The sequence below is a fragment of the Mustela nigripes genome, chromosome 12 (genome assembly GCF_022355385.1).
Source record: "Mustela nigripes isolate SB6536 chromosome 12, MUSNIG.SB6536, whole genome shotgun sequence".
NCBI classification, from domain to species: Eukaryota; Metazoa; Chordata; class Mammalia; order Carnivora; family Mustelidae; genus Mustela; species Mustela nigripes.
In genome coordinates, this window is record NC_081568.1 from 19,186,601 (window position 1) to 19,205,660 (window position 19,060).

The following is a 19,060-nucleotide window of genomic DNA, read 5'->3' on the forward strand; positions in this document are numbered from 1 at the left end:
GACACCGATGAGGTGAGCTGAGGATATAAGGCCTGCATCACTGACAAACTTTTCTTGTTCAATTCTAATTCTTGCACCTTCTTTCATAGGTGTTTATACCAAGACACTTGCTAATACACATTCTGAAGGCTACATCATGCAACACTTGAAATACATACTACTTGACATTTGTAATGAGCATTGTGTGTCATATGTAAATGAGGAATTACCAAATTCTACTCCTGCTACCAATATTACACAATATGTAATTGACTAGAGCCTATATAAAAACTTGGAACAAACAAACAAAGGTTATAGAATTATCCAAACCTGAAAACAAAACAAAACAAACACACTACTTGCTTGTTATCCACTCCTGCAAATAATTGATGGTAGTAAAATGTTCCCTGAATTTCTATCTCATCAGACTTCAAGATTTAAAACTGGTCTCTTCTAGAGAAATCTAGAAAATTCTGCACATAATACATTTGTGCTTCAAAATTTTTACTTAATTTGTTCTGGAACTCCCCCCCCCCCTTTTTTTAACCAATTTTATAAGCTTACTTTTGTGGATGCTTTGAAATCACTTTGGTTTTTCCAAAGAAATTTATGACCTGACTAAGCTTACAGTTACGTGAGATGAAAAGTGTGTTAGCAGCTGCTGGTTTGAAGTCCTGCTGGCCGACTGTCTATTTTAATAAAGATTTGTTACATGATACGAAGAAAGAAAAGAAATACTGTCCATGAACTCATTCTTTCTTTTAGATACTGAGTGTTATTCAGAATTTTGTATCAGTTAAAATCCAATTTAAGAGTTTTTACTCTCTCATTTATGTGGCATCCACCATAATCAGAATCTTTGGTAGTCAGTTGTGGATGTTATATGTAGGGTAAATATGTTAATAATTTATATGCTTCAGTGAATTTTAATAGTGAGATTCATGAGGAACCTTGAAGATTACAGAGACAAAGGGAAAGATTTTAAGAAGTTAGAAAAAAAAAAACAAGATGTAAGAAATAATAGAAACAGCTTCAATTAAACTGAAAGAATAAACAGACAAACTAAGAAGAGATTTATTAATGCTAAAAGCTGCAGGGGTCAGCAGAAAGAAAATGTCTCCGAGAAAGGACTACGTGCAGAATTATATGACAGGAAAATAAATTAATTTAACTCAGAGGCCAGGAAAATATTATCATTCAGTTCTGAGTCAAGATCAGTATAAGAATAGTAAAATAATTAAAAGAGTCCATGAGAATTAAAGATACTGGTTAGAGTAAAATAGCAGGAAGGCAAAAAGGGGAAGAGATTTTTTTTTTTAAATAAAGATTTTTATTTATTTATTTGACAGAGATCACAAGCAGACAGAGAGGCAGGCAGAGAAAGAGAGGGGAGGAAGCAGGCTTCCTGCTGAGCAGAGTGCCCATTGCAGGGCTCGATGCAGGGCTTGATCCCAGGACCCTAGAATCATGACCTGAGCCGAAGACAGAGGCTTTAACCCACTGAGCCACCCAGGCACCCCAAGGGGAAGAGATTATTAACATCTACTACATGCAATATGCTAGGAAAGATTATTAACATCTACTACATGCAATATGCTAGAAAAGATTATTAACATCTACTACATGCAATATGCTAGAAAACATACCTAATGTATTCCACAAATTATTATATTCAGTTCCAGGGACATCTTCCTGGGGAAAAGAAAAATGCTGCTATATAGTGGTGAATGGGCAACTCTTTTTTAACAACCAGCTCTCCATTGGCAGGAGGCCTGATTTGTAGTGCCTGTCAATTTCTGTTGTGTAAATACCACATTATACTTAGTTCAAAACTACCACTGTGGCAAAATAAAACACTAAACAAAACAAAAATAACAAAACTACCACCATGGAATCAATGACATGTAAACATCCTGAAAAATTAATAATGGACTCTTGCAAGCAGGCATGAACTGGTTCTACCACACCACTGTTGCCATGTCTAGCCTAGAAACAAAGACGCTAATACAAATAATAAATCCGGGAAAGGGTAGACTCAAATTTATATAGACTCCTCCGGTTCAAAAATCCATGATATTTTTACTAAACCAGACTTAAGGAAAAACAAAAAAATCCTTGTTGTCTATACTGCTATGGAGGAGTCAATACAATTCCAGAGATCTGGCTGGGCCGGAAGCTAAAATTAATTTAGAACGTAAAAGGACCCAAGGGGCAAAGCTAAAGGAATGGAGTTCATCTTTCTCTGCACATCCAGAATGGTGTTTTTAAAACTTGCCTTAGAACTCCAGTTAAAAAATAACAATACATAAAGACATTCCCCTTTTCCTCATCCTCAAAACATCTAAAGGAATTTAGGAGATCTAGATGGAAAAACACCCACCCCATCTTTGAAGAAACCAAGTGATATGCCAAGGCTAGCCAAATGCAGTGAATTGTAAATGGCAGGAGAAAAAATACCAAGAGAGAATGACTGGCGCTGAAGAGCTATAAAAACACTGGTAGAATTCAATTTGACAAAGAATTTGACATTACATGACAAGAAAAAAAATCAACACCCTCTTATTTAGAAAAAAAGGAATGGTTATGTGGTTGATGGCAAGAGTAAAGAAGCTGTTTTGACACATGCATGGCAGGGTAAAATGAATCAAACAGAAGAGTCATATTTGCAGGAAGTTATGTTAGTATGAGACTGAAAGATAATACAAATCTATATTTTGAACAGTCCCAGAGTAACCAACTTGAATGGCTCCAAAGAAGATTTCTAAAATCTAGCCTCTTATTTATACCACATTCATGTCTAGCTCACATTATATCCACATAATCAAAGAATTCCTTGCACTCTTGCCTCCGATTCATTTATTTTATATCAATAACTGGACCAGAAAATGCATTTTATTTAGTAAGGAGTTAAAAGGGACCAGCTCAGAATCTATTTAATTATACTAGAATAAGAAAAAAAAAGGACCCCCCAAAATCCAAAATATAGCCCCCCCCCCCAAAAACGAAAAGATATATCCCCCCAAAAAAGGTCATCAGAAAATTATGATGAAAGAGGCATGAAATTTTTTTACAGTGTAACATAATTTATATGGAATTACAAAATATCATACAGGAACTAATTAATATAGTGTTTTTTAAAGCTACATAAAAATGATAAGCACAACATGCATAATCGGAGTGAATTATTAAAAATTGTAGCAAGAAAATGTGCTTTTTGGGATGCCTGGGTTGCTCAGTGGTTAAGCTGCTGTCTTCTGCTCAGATCGTGATCCCAGGGTCCTGGGATTGAGTCCCGCATCCTGCTCCTTGCTCAGCGGGGAACCTGCTTCTCTCTCTGCCTCTGTCTGCCACTCTGCCTGCTTGTGCTCTCTCTCTCTCTCTCTCTGATTGATAAATAAAGAAAGATAAGAAAGAAAGAAAATCTTAAAAAAAAAAAGAAAAGAAAGAAAGAAAGAAGGAAAATGTGCTTCTCTATTAAAAAAGTCCAAATCATTGACATGAGAATTGATAGATGATATTCCAATAACAGAGAAGAAAGGTAAAATAAACAAAATTTAAGAAAAAAATAGGAAAAATAAAATTAAAAAAAGGAATGTAACAGTGGAAAAAACAAAAGAGACAGAACTTTCTATAAACAATAAACAAAAGAGAAGTCTAGACAAAGAAAAGCAAACAAAATGAATTAGAAATATTAGATGGACACATCTAATAAAGGAATGATATCCAAAATATACAAAGAGCTCTGAAAACCCAACAATAAGAAAACAAATAACCTAAATAAAAATGTGCAACAGACCTTAAAAGATACTTCACCAAAGAAGATATACAGATGGCAAATAAGCATATGAAAGTATTCTCTACCCCATATGCCATCAGGGAAATGCGAATTAAAACAACAACGAGATACCAATATACATCTATTAAAGTGGCCAAAACCCAGAACACTGACAACACCCACGTTTGGTGAAATGTGAAACAACAGGAATTCTCACAATGTTGGCGAGAATGCAAAATGTTATAGCCACTATGGAAGACAATTTAGTGTTTCCATACAACAGATTCTTAATGTGATGGTCCAGAAATTACGTTCCTTGGTATTTATCCAAAGGAGTTGAAAACTTCTTTCCACCCAATATACAGATGTTTATAGCAGCTTTATTTATAGTTGCCAAAACTTAGAATCATCCAAGATGGCCTTTCATAGATGAGTGGATAAATAAGCTGTGGTATACTCAGACAATTAAATATCACCCAGTGCTAAAAAGAAATGAACTGTAAAGCTATGAAAAGACATAGTGAAACTTTAAAAAATGTACATGGCCAGAAAAGTATCACCAGATAAACAAAGCTGAAGATATCATCACCACTGTTTGTATTAATACATATTAGGGCAACTGATTCCTAAATGAATGTCTGAGATCTAAGAAGAAACAGTGAAAAGAATGCAAAATACATAAATCTAAAGCAAAGAAGGAACATAAAAGACAATGATAGTGTAGTTCACACTGAAGATGAAGAATACTAATGTGTTCTGTGATACTTGTACAACCAGCCTCTAGTTCACTTACAGAATAAAGAAATTCTTAAAGATATTTTACAACAACAAACAGGAAAGAGTGTGAGAACCTGCCAAAGCATAAAAGATGCTCACCCTCTATCATGTATATGATGAGAAGAATGTAGGTGCTCAAGGAAGTACACATTTATTAAATGACTGAATAAATGGTTATGAATGAGCAGACACAGATATTCACTCAATTGTAAATAGTCTATGCACTCTATTTTACATCATTATTTTTCACAATGGAAATAGTGTTTCCCAGCCACATTTCCATGTGCTTTTATAGTCTGTATATTTGTTAAGACTTGTTCAAGCCCTATATTGTGCTGAGATATCTTAATCACTTAGTCATTTTTCAGTCATTGGGGGTTTGGATAGGTTCCCATATGTTGTTTTGTAAATAGAATTTCTGTAAACATTTTTTTGGAATTAATAATTCATAAATTGTGAATTTGTCCAGGCTGTGATATGATGCTGAGAATGACACGAATTCGTGGTCATCAGTATCTCCATAACCAGAGTCTACTCTTGAGGAAAATATCAGGATAACTCAATTGTTAGACATTCTACTGACATTCTACAGACATTCTAAAATACCTGATTAGTACACTTCAAAAATGTCAAAGTCATCAAATCAAAAGAAACATCAGAGCTTCCACAGTCCAGAGGAGCCTAACACATGATAATTAAATAAAATAGGGTCTCCTTCTAGGATACTGAAAAAGAAAATGGTCATTAGGAAAGACATAATGAAGTATTGAGTATAGTTAATAATAATGTATACATATTATTTGTTACTTATGACATACTATAGTAATTTAAAATCTTAGCAATAGAGGAATCTGAGTGTGCAGTTAATAGAAATTCTCTACACTTTTACAACTCTTCTCTAAAACTAAAATAGTTTTTAAGTAAAACAATATATTTTTAAAAGTCTTTTGGAGACTCCTTCCTGCATTATTTTATTTCTTCCAAGAAAGATTTAATAGCAAAAGTGCAATTTACAGAAACTAAGAAGAAAAGAGAATCTGAGCATCCCTATGAGGGTTAAGGAAAATAAGAATCCAGGGTTTTTTTTTTACAATAAAACTCTTGATCTCACAAAACAAACTGAGGGTTGCTGGGGGGAGGGGGTTTGGGAGAAGGGGGTGGGATTATGGACATTGGGGAGGGTATGTGCTTTGGTGAGTGCTGTGAAGTGTGTAAACCTGGTGATTCACAGACCTGTACCCCTGGGGATAAAAATATATGTTTATAAAAAATAAAAAATTATAAAATCACACAAAAAAACTACTTATCATAGTATTTTTAATGAATTTTAGCTAACGTTCATGAAAACAATAATTCAATCACACATAAATTATTTAAGCTAATGGAAAAAGTATAGTATTTCCCATCTCATTTTATGTGATTATCGTAACTTTGATATCTAAATATGGTAGGAATAGATCCAAAGAAATTTCAAAGGATATCTTAGATAAAAATACATGATTTATAATAGTAGAATTTTTAAAAAAAGAGCAAATGGAATACAATAATGGAAAGCTATTATATCAATTCACCCATATCAGCAATTCAATAGATATATAAATATATTTGATAGCATTTCATATTCATGTATGACTTAAAAACAAAGCATACTGGAACATAAAGCAGTCTTTGGCATAATAAAAATATTTTGAAAATCAACCCTAAAAAAACTTCACAATTAATAGTAAAATGTTGAACTCTTAAAAAAATTATGAACAAAATAAAGATGCTCCCTTTCATATCATTTATTCAATCAATCATCAGAGGTTTCCTGCAGAAAGACAAAAGAAAAGTTCCTTTCTTTTTTTCTTGATCCTAGTAACACTTCTCCTGCCAGATACTGCTGCATACATTGCTCCTCTATTAAAAGACTCTCTAGAGTTGCTGGCGTGTACTTACTTCAATTTCTCTCACTTCATTCCTTTTTAATCCTTTGCAATAAGAATTCGGAATGACTTTATCATCAAAACCATAACACAAGTTCACCTATAATCTCCAAAGTTAGTATTCAAAACTCTCAACATACTTGATATTTCAGCAACTGTCAATATAGTTAGAATATTCTCTCCTCCAAACATTTTCTTCACCTGTATTCTAAGACCCCCAGGCTCTTAGTGTTCCTTCCAGTTCACGGAATATTCATCTCCATTGCATTGTTGGTTCTTCATCTCTCCCCGCATATCCTCCTCGACCTCACATGCATCTCAAAGTGGGTTTGCCCCTGAAAACAGCCCTATGTTCTCTCTTCTCATTACACTCACTTTCTTGATATCACAGTCCCATTCTGTTAAATATCACCTATAGGCTGATGACTCCTAAGAGGTTCCAGCTTAAAACTCTTTCCTGAACTCATATAAACTTCCCAAACTCCATTTGTTTCAATGCATCTAAAGATAAACATAGTTTTTAGTCCTACTGCTCTGTTACTTCAAGTAAAAGAAAATCCATCTCTCTGGTTGCTTGGGCCAAATTTTTTTGAGTCATACACAACAGTCTCTAACGCTCCATGTATAACAAACATTGCAGAAATGTCTCTTGTATCAACTTTAAAGCCAGAAGCAGAATGATATTTTTAAAATGTAATTCATGTAATGACAGTCTTCTGCTAAAAATTGTACAAGATCTTCCCATGTCATTCAGGATGAAAGTCAGAATACCTACAAGGTCCTGTCCACACAGACGTACCTATTGCTGCTGCAACAGATTCCCACAACCTCAGTAGCTCAAAACCACACAAAGTAATTCTCCTATAGATCTGGAAATGAGAGGTTTTAAAATCCAGGTATTGGCAGGGCTCTATTTGTACTGGAGTCTTCAGGTACTTCCTCACAGTTGCCAGATTCTGGAGGCTTTTTGCACTCCTTGGTTTGCACCTCTCCCTTCATGTTCAAAGCTCATCACCCTAACCTCAAATTCCACTGTTACACCTTTTATTTGACTTTGACCCTCCTGCCTCTTTCCATATGATTACACTGGGATCACCTGAATAAAGCAGCCTACGTTCCCAATTTCAATGTCCTTTATCTCATTATAGCTGCATAGCGTTGTTTTGCTATTTAAAATAACATATTCACAAATTTTGACAATTAAGATGTGGATATCTTTGGGGGCCATTGTTCTGTCTACCATCCTCTACAAGATCTGGGCATCTCATTACCTCTCAGTCTTCCCTTTCCACAACCTGTTTCTAGATTCTTTTGTTCCACACTCACTTTCTTGCCCTCCTCATTGATATTCACAAAGAACCTCCTGACTGGCGTGTTTGCAAGAACTATTTCTTCTTTATGCAAAAATAAATAAATAAATATATGTATATGCATATATATATATATATATATATATATAATCTCCACTGATAACTGCTTAGTTACTTTTTTAACTTCCTTCGAATCCTTTGCTCAGACATCACCTTCTCAGTGAGGAAATATTTGACCACCACCACTTGCTATGTCTCACCCCCTACCTCTCCCCTTGTTTTATCTCTTCTTTTCTGATAGCTCTTCATCTTTTAACATATTGTCAGAGTAATATATTTATTGTGTTTATTTTAACTTTCCTGCATTTTCCACTAAAAATATGAGCTTCGTGACATAGTCATGTGATCTAGTGAAATAATTGGGTGCCTGTGCCACACCCATTATGGATTTGGGGATGAAGCAATCCCTAGGAAAAGAATAGATGACCTAAAGAAATAATTGGTAAAACACTTGAAAAACGTTTTCACAGAAATGAAATCTCACTATTATTTAGGAAAATGCAAGTTAAACCACTAGATTTGGGGGGAGGATTTTTTTTTTAAGATTTTTATTTATTTATTTCACAGACAGAGATCACAAGTAGGCAGAGAGGCAGGCAGAGAGAGAGATGGGGAAGCAGGCTCCCCAGAGAGCAGAGAGACTGTTGTGGGGCTTGATCCCGGGACCCTGGGATCATGACCTGGCTGAAGGCAGAGGCTTTAACCCAGGCGCCCAAGGTCAGGGGGATTTCTTAAATAGCAAGTATGTATGTCTAGAGTAATGGAAACTCTCATATACTGTCAGTAGGAGTGTGTATTGATTAAAATTTAGGAAACTAAGATGGCACCATCTGGAAAAACTAAAGCTAGACACACAGTATATAGATCAGCAACTTTACCCCTAATTATATACTCTAAACTTATTCAATATACATATGTATCAGGATGCATGTTCAGAGGTTTAAAGAAGCATTGCTAGTAATATGCAAAGCTAGGAGGAAGGAACAACATCGTAGTTCCATTATTAATAGTATATCAGTAAATCCAAACATGTTCACATAAAGAGATCCTCTCCATAACAATATGGGTTAATTTCATAAACTTATATGAGCAAAAGAAGAAAGACACAAAAGAATATATGAACAATGATTATACCTAATTTCAGAAATATTTAAAGCTCTATTATTTGGTTTAGGAATGGCTACATAGAAGTTCAAACTGTAAAGAAATGCAAGGCATTATTGACATTAAATGAAGCTTATAGACTCCTTTATAAGGGAGAAATGGTGTTAATAGAGCCATAGACAGGGTTTTATAAGGTTAGAAGTTTTCCATTTCCATTGACTTATATTTATTCATTAAAGTGTAGATACGTGTTTTATTTAATCTTCTGTATGGATTACATTGGAAAATTTTTAAAAAAGATCAGTTAATAAGAAGAATTTAGAAAAAACTGACTATCTTGTCAGTAGAAAAATTGGTAAAATATATAAACACTCTTTTAAATAAATGGAAAATGCTTTAAACACATGAAGAAATACTCATCCTTATTTAAAGTAAAAGAAAAATGTTTTCATTTATAAGACTGAAAAAATTTAAAAATGATAATTCAGATATTTCATATAATTGTGGAGAAATAGTTACCATTGTGGTTGGTATGATAAATTGGAACATTATTGGAGAGCAATTTTGCAATACCTACAAATGTTTAAAATTTCTCAAGACTTTGCTTCAACATCTCCACTTTAAGTCATATTCCCAAAGATTTACCTGCAATGTCTAAAATAAGTTCATATTATTACTAAATGATTTTTTAAATAACTAAATGCCAGTCAAAAGGAAAATGATGATTATGACACATACACAGGAAAGAATACTATGCTGCAATTGAAGTTTTATTTTTTTAAATGAAACAAAGCATTATGTACTGAAACTGAGACTTCTCAAGTCATATTTTTATGTTAAAAAAACCCACAGTATATAGGATTCCATAAAGTACATCACCATTTATGTAAAAATATACATCATACATGTGTGTTTACATAAAATTCTATAATGTCTCCTGAAACATATACCCACTGCCAAAAAGAATCTGGTAAATGCAACTGGTTCTTAGGATGAGAGCTATAGATGTATAAGGATCATGGTGGGAGTCTTAGTTTTAACAGAATACTCTATTTTGCCCTTTAAATTTTATACAAGGTGAATGCATTACCAATTCCATACATAAATTAGATAATAAACACATGACAAAATAAGTTTGACATCTCTATGATATGGCAGAAATATCCCTGGGTACCTGGGTGGTTCAGTAGGTTTCGCAGGGTCCTGGGATCCAGGTCCACGTTGGGCTCCCTGCTCAGTGAGGAGTCTGCTTCTCCCTCTCCCTTTGCTCCTCCCCCTGCTTATGCTCTCTCTCTCTCAAATAAATAAATAAAATCTTATAATAAGAAAGAAAGAAAAGGGAATATCCCTGTTACATGCACAATTGTAGTTTTCTGTTGATATCATTCAGAAAACTCAGCTAACATACTCATCATTGTCATCCTTAAATAAGAATACACTGTTTTTGGTGAGGTAACACACATAATATTAATAACAACAAGAATGGTGTAATGAGGTGTGATAGGGGATAACATATAGTCTGGAGTCATACTTTCTGGGTTAGAACTTCAGTTCTACAAGTTTCCTGATTGGTGCCCTTAGGCAACTTATTTAGACAGTAAGGACATATTTTTCTTACTTGTAAATGAGAGAGAATATAAAACTACCTGATGAGATTATTAGAATATTAAATAGTCATAAATAAAATGAATTTTATAATTATCATTATCAGGATATATCAGGACTTTTCAGATTATTATAAATTATATCATAAAACAATATGTGATAACATTTATGCCTTTTTTTTTTTTTTTTTTTTTTTTTTTTCATTAATATAAAAATTATTTTTTATAAATTTTTTTTTTTTTTTTTTTTTTTTTTTTTTTTGGTTCCAGAAGTGTGTTAAATATTAGTGGCAAGAAAGGTGGGTTTTTTTTAATTGTTTCATTTCTGTTGGTGATTTAAGTGAGAATACTCTTTTTGGCTGGTGATTATGATTATGTGTGATGCTGTCAGCTTCACAGATATTTTCAATTATAACTTTTAAAATTTTTTTTAAGATTCAAAGAGAGAGAGAGAGCACAGAGGGAGAGTGAGTGGGAGGAACAGACTCCCTGCTGAGCACTGATCCCAATGTGGAATTTGATTCCAGAGCCCAGAGATGGTGACCCAAGCAGAGGGCAGATGCTTAGCCTACTGCCCCTTCAATCCTAACTTTTAAGAAGGGAAATGAGCGCATCTGTTGTGCATATTCACAGCCTCTCTTTCTGTCCACATCATAATATCTTATCTCTAGCTCTTCCTCATTTCAAAATATCTCTCACTCTTCACTTATTTTGTCTCATTGATAATATGCCTATGAGAAACCAGTATGTTGCTTTCTTCTTTCTAAGCCAAGGCTGTCTATTGGATTGCCATTCATCTCAGATCATGAGAGTAACTCTCTCCTCGGTCCATACTGTTTTTTAAGTTGCTACACTTGTCTTTTGGTTGTGTTTGCTTTACACAACAAGATTAGTCACCTGTTCCTTGGAGCTTTTTCTCTCCTTTGGCCTTTATAATAATCCTAGTCTTAGTCCTCTTCCCCACCACCTAGCTTCTCCTCCTCTGCCTCTATCTCTATGTTACTTTATTTCTTATCAAAAGTCGTGTCCTTGATCTTTATTTTATCTCTTTATTGTTTCCCTTCAATTTGACCATCAAGGATGCAGAAGCTTGGGCCATTCACAACTCACAACTCTATCCTTCTGCTCTGCTAGACTCAGAATAGTCAAACACATATGTACAAACTAAATTTGGTGCTAGATTTGATGCAGGTTTGTGACAAAATTGGTATCAAGGAAAACTGGAAAACTCAGTGGTCTCAGAGCTTTTTGGGGGCACTTGGAAGACACAACACTGAACTCAGAAGTTCACTGATGGAATTTATGCTAAACAGCAGCCAAAATGGGATATGTTCCTTGAGAAAAATGTCTATAATAGTACATGTTCTTACTTGGTAGAATTTCCTACTTGGTAAAATAATTTTAGTACTGGGCTGAGAGTTAACATCTTAATTTAAAATTCTAAATTTAATAGTTTTATATAATCTATAGACACATAAAGTATGGTTTAGCATGTGAAGTTAAAGAATTTTACCTAAAGAGTGAATCTGAAATTTACATAAAATACCCTTTGTCTCTTAAAGATTAGGGTTCTAAAGAAAGAACCAAAAGTATATATATATATATTATATCATATCCCAGCAAATTACTCCTCCCTTTTCTCTTTCTTTCTTTCTTTTTTTCTTTTCTTTTTTTTTTTTAAGATTTACTTATTTATTTCAAAGCCAGAGAGAGTGCACATGTTGGAGGGTGGCAGAGGGAGCGAGGCAGACCCTTGCTGAGCCAGAATCCCACACACACGTGACTTGACCAGGGACCTCAAGCTCATAACCTGAGCCGAAATGCAGAGTCAGATCCTTAACTAACTGAGCCACCCAGGAGCCTCTGCTCCCTTTTCTAAATTTAGTCTATCTACATGGAAACTTACCTGTTCATACTGTTCTTTATGTTAGCTTTTAGTCACAATTATGAGAAGCCATGGAATAGTTACCCAATTAACATCACAATAATAATAATGGCATTAGTAGTAATAATAAATAAAATATTAAAGTTAAATAACATTCTTTAATAAAATGAATGTAAAAATGTAACTATAGTATGTGACAATTTAAGAATTCAGTTCAGAAAATTTGTTAAAGTGTCCCTTCCTTTTCATGCTTTAATAAGAAGCAACTGAGAATTTGAAGATGTGAACGTATACCCGAGTATGAGACACTGATGAGCAAACATTAACATACCATCCCACTTTTTCATTTTCTTTACTGAAAAGAACATTATTCTTCAGTACAATGGGGACAAAATTTAATTGAATATATAATTATATATTGTCTCCAAGAAAGAAAATGAAAGGGCTTTGGTAGAAATTCATAATACTATAATAATAATTTCCCCACGCTTCATGACCATTACACACACACCTGCTACTTATAAATTACATTGAGATACTTTCTGCTGAACAGATTTATGTGAGATTTAATACATGTCTTCATCTATAGAGATTTCTCTCGTGTTTTTGCTAAAAGTAATCGACTCAATTTTCATATAATCGTCATTATAAAATAATGATGTTTCTTAAAAGTTTATATTTGAAAAATTACAGGTCAATTGTAATTTAAATTTTTATTTGAATTTGACTATTTTTATATAATAGGTAAAGTTTTTCAAAATTTATTTGACAGGCAAATTTTGAGTCATTCTGTATATCAGCCTGTTATTGTTTTGAATAATATCTACTTGTATCTACTTACAAGTATTGCTAGACTTCACGAATTCATTGACCTAACATCACAGAAAAAAAAAAAAAAAAAGATTTAGAAAATAAATCCAGAATTATCTTTTATCTAAAACATATACTAATAAAAGTAAGTTCAAGAGATATCACATAGGGAGGTAGATTTTAAAAGATGCTATGTAACTAGCTGAAGAAACAGAAAGAGAAGCAGCAGCTTCTGTGGGAATGGATTAATAAAATGGTGAGCATGAGACAGGAATATACAAAAGGAAGGCTGTGGTTGGGGAGAAGAGATCACAACATTCACAGCATTTCGGGGTTAGTAACTCATGTGGGAAAAAAAGGAGAATGGGGGGGTAGATTTGCCACAAATCCCTCGAGGACAGTATGGGCAGCAGAGTGTGGTAAATGTGGTTAGATGGTGGGTGTGTTTGTGTATGTGCGTGTGTGTGTGTGTTGTTTCATGAAGGTTATAAAATGAAGTCATGACGTATACATGAGTAACCTTGATATTTGAGAGCACGTCATGTAAATAACTTCATGGGAAAGTGTAGTAAAAATATGTTTTCACTACTATCAGTAAGAACTTATAAATGAAAGGATGATTATGGTTATTTATATATGAGTATCTCATACTTAATTCTATTTATCGTGTTCTTTCTTTTATAACTATATTCAACATTTGACACTTGACATTTTGCTATTTTTGCTATATTTTGAAACTGCTAAAAGGGATCCTTTTTCCTATTATTTTAAATGGGAAAAACAAAAACAACAGAATACTCATACAGGGCACCTAAACTCAAAACCAATTTCCTAAAAAGTAACCAAAGACCTGTAAAATAAGAGTAATGAGCTATAACGTTAATCTGTAAAATACATAACCTGTACTACGTGACCATCTGAAGGTTAATATGAATGAACATGGCTTCTCTGTGTTTATAAATCTTGGATATACATTCTTTTTGACAGCCTTTGTCATCTTTAAACCATCTATGTGTGGTTTTGAAGTTTTATCTTCAATGCAAGTGTATCTGGAATGCAACTCAATACCTTCCTAAATATTGCTTTGTTAATATACTGAGCTTTGACAATGTAAGCATATTTTCCCTATATAACTGCTGGCTGAAATATCATTGTATTGAGAGATATAAATATTGTATGCATTTTGAGAATTAAAAACCAAGAGGTGGTCTGCCTGGAAAACATTATCAATGTTTTGCAGGACATGCCTCTATTTAAAAATGCTTTTATTGCTTCTTGCTTGAGGAGTGTGTAAAAAAGTCTTAAAAACTCCACTGCATTTTTGTTTCATTTCATGCTCTTTATGTTTCAGAGAAATAATGTCTTTATTCATCCAAAAGTCCAAATGTGTCTTCGTCAGGAAGATCTATAGCCATGTCATCTAAAGGTGTCTATGCCAATGTCTATCAACTCATTCTGATTTATTTTCTTCCAGATCTTTTTTCTGTTTAAAATTACTACTATTTGTTTTATGCCTCATTCTTTCAATGGCTGCTATTAATAAGGTCCCAATAGAAAAGAACTCTCCACCAACACTTCTCCAGCCCCCATCCCACCACTGAAATCAGGTCTATATATATTGAACAGTTTAAACAGTTTTCTGTTGTTGTTTTTGTTGGTTTTTAATATACAGTCTTTTTGGTCATGTATGAATTTTAAAAAAGAGTCACCTGGAATTTTTAGTTTCAAGAACAATATCATTACAATTATTAGAATATCCAACTCTCTGAAGAGAACATTCAATCCATTAAAATGTTTGCAATTCTCTGAACTCCCAGGTAGCATTAAGTTTTTCCACATACTCAATTCAGATCTGTTCACCCCAGAAAGACTGCAGTGGGGAGGGTGGGCAGCTTCTTGTCTCTGTCCTAGTCCCAACTACTCTATCTCCATTGGAACCAGGTTTGATTTATTTGTAACTATATGGCAAAAGGAACATGGTCCAATATGGTGGGCACAGTTGGTATTTCTGGTATTCTATTTAAAGTTGGGTTATTCTTTCATGGATCACATTTTTTCAGTTTTTGGAAGATCTCTCTTCTAGAAATTTCCAGTGAGCAATTTTTATGAGGCATTGTACAAAAAATAAACAGATAAATAAAAAAAAAAATAGAAGTATATACCTTGACTCTCCAATCTCGACTTTTAATAACATTGATTTATGTCATGTAAATCCCAAAACTGTTTTATTTCCACTTTACTTACAAGTCCTGCAGACATAGAACATTGCGATATTTGGTACTTATTTTTCTGTTCTTGGCTTTTGGGTTCTTTGCTTTACCAGAGATTAAAAGACCTCATAAAATGCTGTTAGCTTTATTATTTTCTCTTCTCTGAAAGATGGATACTTGGTGAGCAGAGAAATCTTATTTTTGCCATCATGAACTCAGTAACAGAGTAGGTGTACATGAGAAGTATGCCTTCTACATATTCATTGAAATAATGAATGCATACTTTATCCCTAGTAGGTTTGTGGAGCCCACAGGTCTATGGAGAAGGATGATTAAGAGGCTGGAGCCAAATGTGGGCCTAAGGATTAGATAGGACATGAAGGAGAGGAGACCTGGAAAGAAATCTAAGTTTCACAAAGCAAATACTCATGGCAACTCTGGAAGGAAGAAATAAAATTATAACTGAGAGTAGGTCCAGAAGCAGGAACCCAAAAAGAACTAAAATAAAAATTGAGCTGTTTAGGAAAATGTAAACAACTGGCAAACTAGGACAGGATTTCGCCATCTTGTCACTATTTACGCTTTGAACTAGAAAATTCTATGGAGGTCTGTCCTGCGCATTGAAGGATTTTTCAGCAGTAACCTTGGATTCTGCCAACTAGATGCCAGTCACACCCTCCTCACCTGCCACCACCTGATGGTTTTCATTAAATCAGGAAACGTAGGCAGTTACTCTAACTACTTGTAAAGTATTATGTTTTCACTTCCGGGAGTGAATTGCCTTACTAACTATGCTGACTCAGAATCAGGTTTATTGTTACCCAAGAACATTATTAAATTTTTGGTGTTTGGGGATTTGTCTCTGTATCTGGTTTTGATTAAAAATCTAATTTTAACATGCTCTTCTCCATTTAAAAATAATTATATAAAATGCAGACAAAATTTTTGCAGTAAATAAAATTAGTATTTCTCTTAGAACTATATATCTGTTACAGCTTAAAGTAAATTCAAGACTATCTAGTTTAATGTCATTATTTATTTTATTTGAATATTTGGAAACTAGAAATTCAAAATTATTTGTCCAGGGCAACTGAATCAGACCATAAGAAGCTGTGATTATAAGTTATGCTTAAATTAATAAAAATAGTTTATAATCACAATGTTTTTCAAATATTAAGTTGGAAAACAGCAATACAACTATAGAAGGTTACAAAATGAAAGCAATATAGTACACCATGTAGATTACTTGAAGTTCAAGTTTTAAGCCACTTGCTATGGAAGGTAAAGACAATTTTGTGATTATCTCACTGAAAATAAAAAATAAAAATAGTTACAACAAATATATTTTAGTTTAACGTGCTTTTGACTGAATGATGTAGAGGAAAATTTTTGAGAGCTGAACGATGAAATGCTTTGAGTTCATTTTTGGTTGGCTTGGTTTCTTAATCACTCTGAGACAAACAGTGGTACAAATGAGGTTACATCTCAGTTCCTCTGACTGTTGGTTGGTTGTCAAATTGTATATATATACTTTTTAAGATTACTTATTTATTTGACAGAGAGAGAGAAAGTGTGTGCTCAAGCAGGGGGAGTAGGAAAGGGAGAAGCAGGATCCCTGCTGTGCAGGGGTCCTGATGTGGAGCTTGATCCCAGGACCCTGGGATCATGACCTACCTAAGCCTGAGCCAAAGGCATATGCTTAACTGACTGAGCCACCCAGGTGCCCCAGATTGTTTAGTATTTTAAAAAATGTTCTCTCTTTTCACATATGTGCTTTCAGTCTTGTCTTCACTCCATCATTATAATTCTTCTTTCTTCTTATTCTGAGTTCCCCAAATATTCCCCACTACAATGGGGTGTCTATCATCTTCCCATATGTCAAGTAATTAGAACATGCATTACTACTACATCTAAACTAACCTAGTTAGACACTGAATCACTTAGCATTAGTATTACATTCCTACTTCAAATATAGTAAAAACTGGCAGTGAAATTTCTGAAAGGAAGAATGAATATATAATAAATGTATTATAAGTACTGTTAGAATATTTAGGGGATTTGAATTTTTATATTCATTTTAATGTATGTTTATTAAAGTATTGTATATTGCCTTTTTAACATATACAGATCTGTATGTTTATATCTAAATTAAGTTTTTAACTTGCTTTTATCAAGCAGAGCAAGGAAGAATAAAATTTGGGTTGTGTATCAAGATGCATATATCTCAATTATTTACCAGCTTTAATTGTCCACAGGGATTTAAATTCTAGACTAGTTTTCCCCAACAAAGAGCCAAGTAGTATCATATGATTCTGGGAATTAAGTTCAGTGCAACTCACATCAATTCAACCAACTAAATGTTAAGCTCCACTCAAAGAGCTAGAGAGAAAGTGAAGTATGAAGTAAAGGTCTTTGATCTCAAGGTGTTGACATTCTTCTGGGAGAGAAGAAATGAAAGGACATAAGTCACTTGACTGTCATGTGAGAGTGTATAATGTAATGGTAATTTATCAACACTTACTAAATCCTCATGAAAATGAACTGGATGATGGAAAACACATGCAAATATGCCAAGTAAGTCCTATGTTCAGGAAGAACCAAAGGAAACTATTTGATTTATAGCTTCTTTGGTCTAGATTTATGTTACTACATTTTCACATGATTGCTTTCATAAACTTAAAGTTGCCTATTGTAGCAACCATAAAATGTACCTTAATCCTCTCATTTTAGGCATCCTGTCAGATGTGACCTGTGATAAGTCTGGCTATGATGGTCTTTCTCCTAAGATTGTCACATTGCTGGTGCTTTTGATGAGACTAATGATCTAATTTCCTCACTAATTTTTATAATTGAATAAGATGAAAACTTGTCTCTGTGCACATATCACAGTAAGTAAGCTACTTCTACCTGCTTGTCTTCTACTGATTTTTCCTTTATGTAAATGTGCCCATAGTGACACTTCTCCTTCTAGTTAACGTAGCACTTAACCTTTAATGTCATCTTTGTCATATTGCCAGACATTTAAAAAGGACTGAAATAATTAGAACATGAAAAAATATATCCAAGTGTTTTAAAATCAATGAAAAATATTTTCAAAATTGTTTTTAAAAATAGTTTAAAAGTAGCTTTTCTTAGAGGATAAAAACTTTAGCACAATTTTAATTATTTGAACAAAGCCATTAAAATTTAGGTTAATACGAAGTTCTCCATCATGGTAATAGTTCATACTTTTACAGTATTAATAAATGATGTGTTAACATGTGACTATATTTGATTTCATTTTGCTAGTGTCTTTTTCTCTTTTCTTTGATATATTTTCATACGGTCCATAAAAGTAACCATGACTATGAACATGAATTCTTTCTTAAGACATTATCTAACTTCTAGGACATTCAGAGAGAGCCAAAAAAGAAAACTGAAAATGAATACAATGTAGTATATAGAAGCATCCATTGTTACTTTTCATTGCACTCCCAACCACAACTAATTTTCCTCACTAATTTTTATAATTGAATAAGATGAAAACTTGTCTCTGTGCACATATCACAGTAAGTAAGCTACTTCTACCTGCTTGTCTTCTACTGATTTTTCCTTTATGTAAATGTGCCCATAGTGACACTT

The 19,060-nt window shown here is 33.6% G+C and overlaps 1 protein-coding gene across 2 annotated transcripts in view; it reads right to left on the minus strand.

Moving 5' to 3' along the window:
- Positions 1-19,060, minus strand: part of CDH10 (cadherin 10) — a 171,834-nt gene that overhangs the window by 88,706 nt on the left and 64,068 nt on the right. The gene's annotated exons all lie outside the window — the stretch shown is intronic.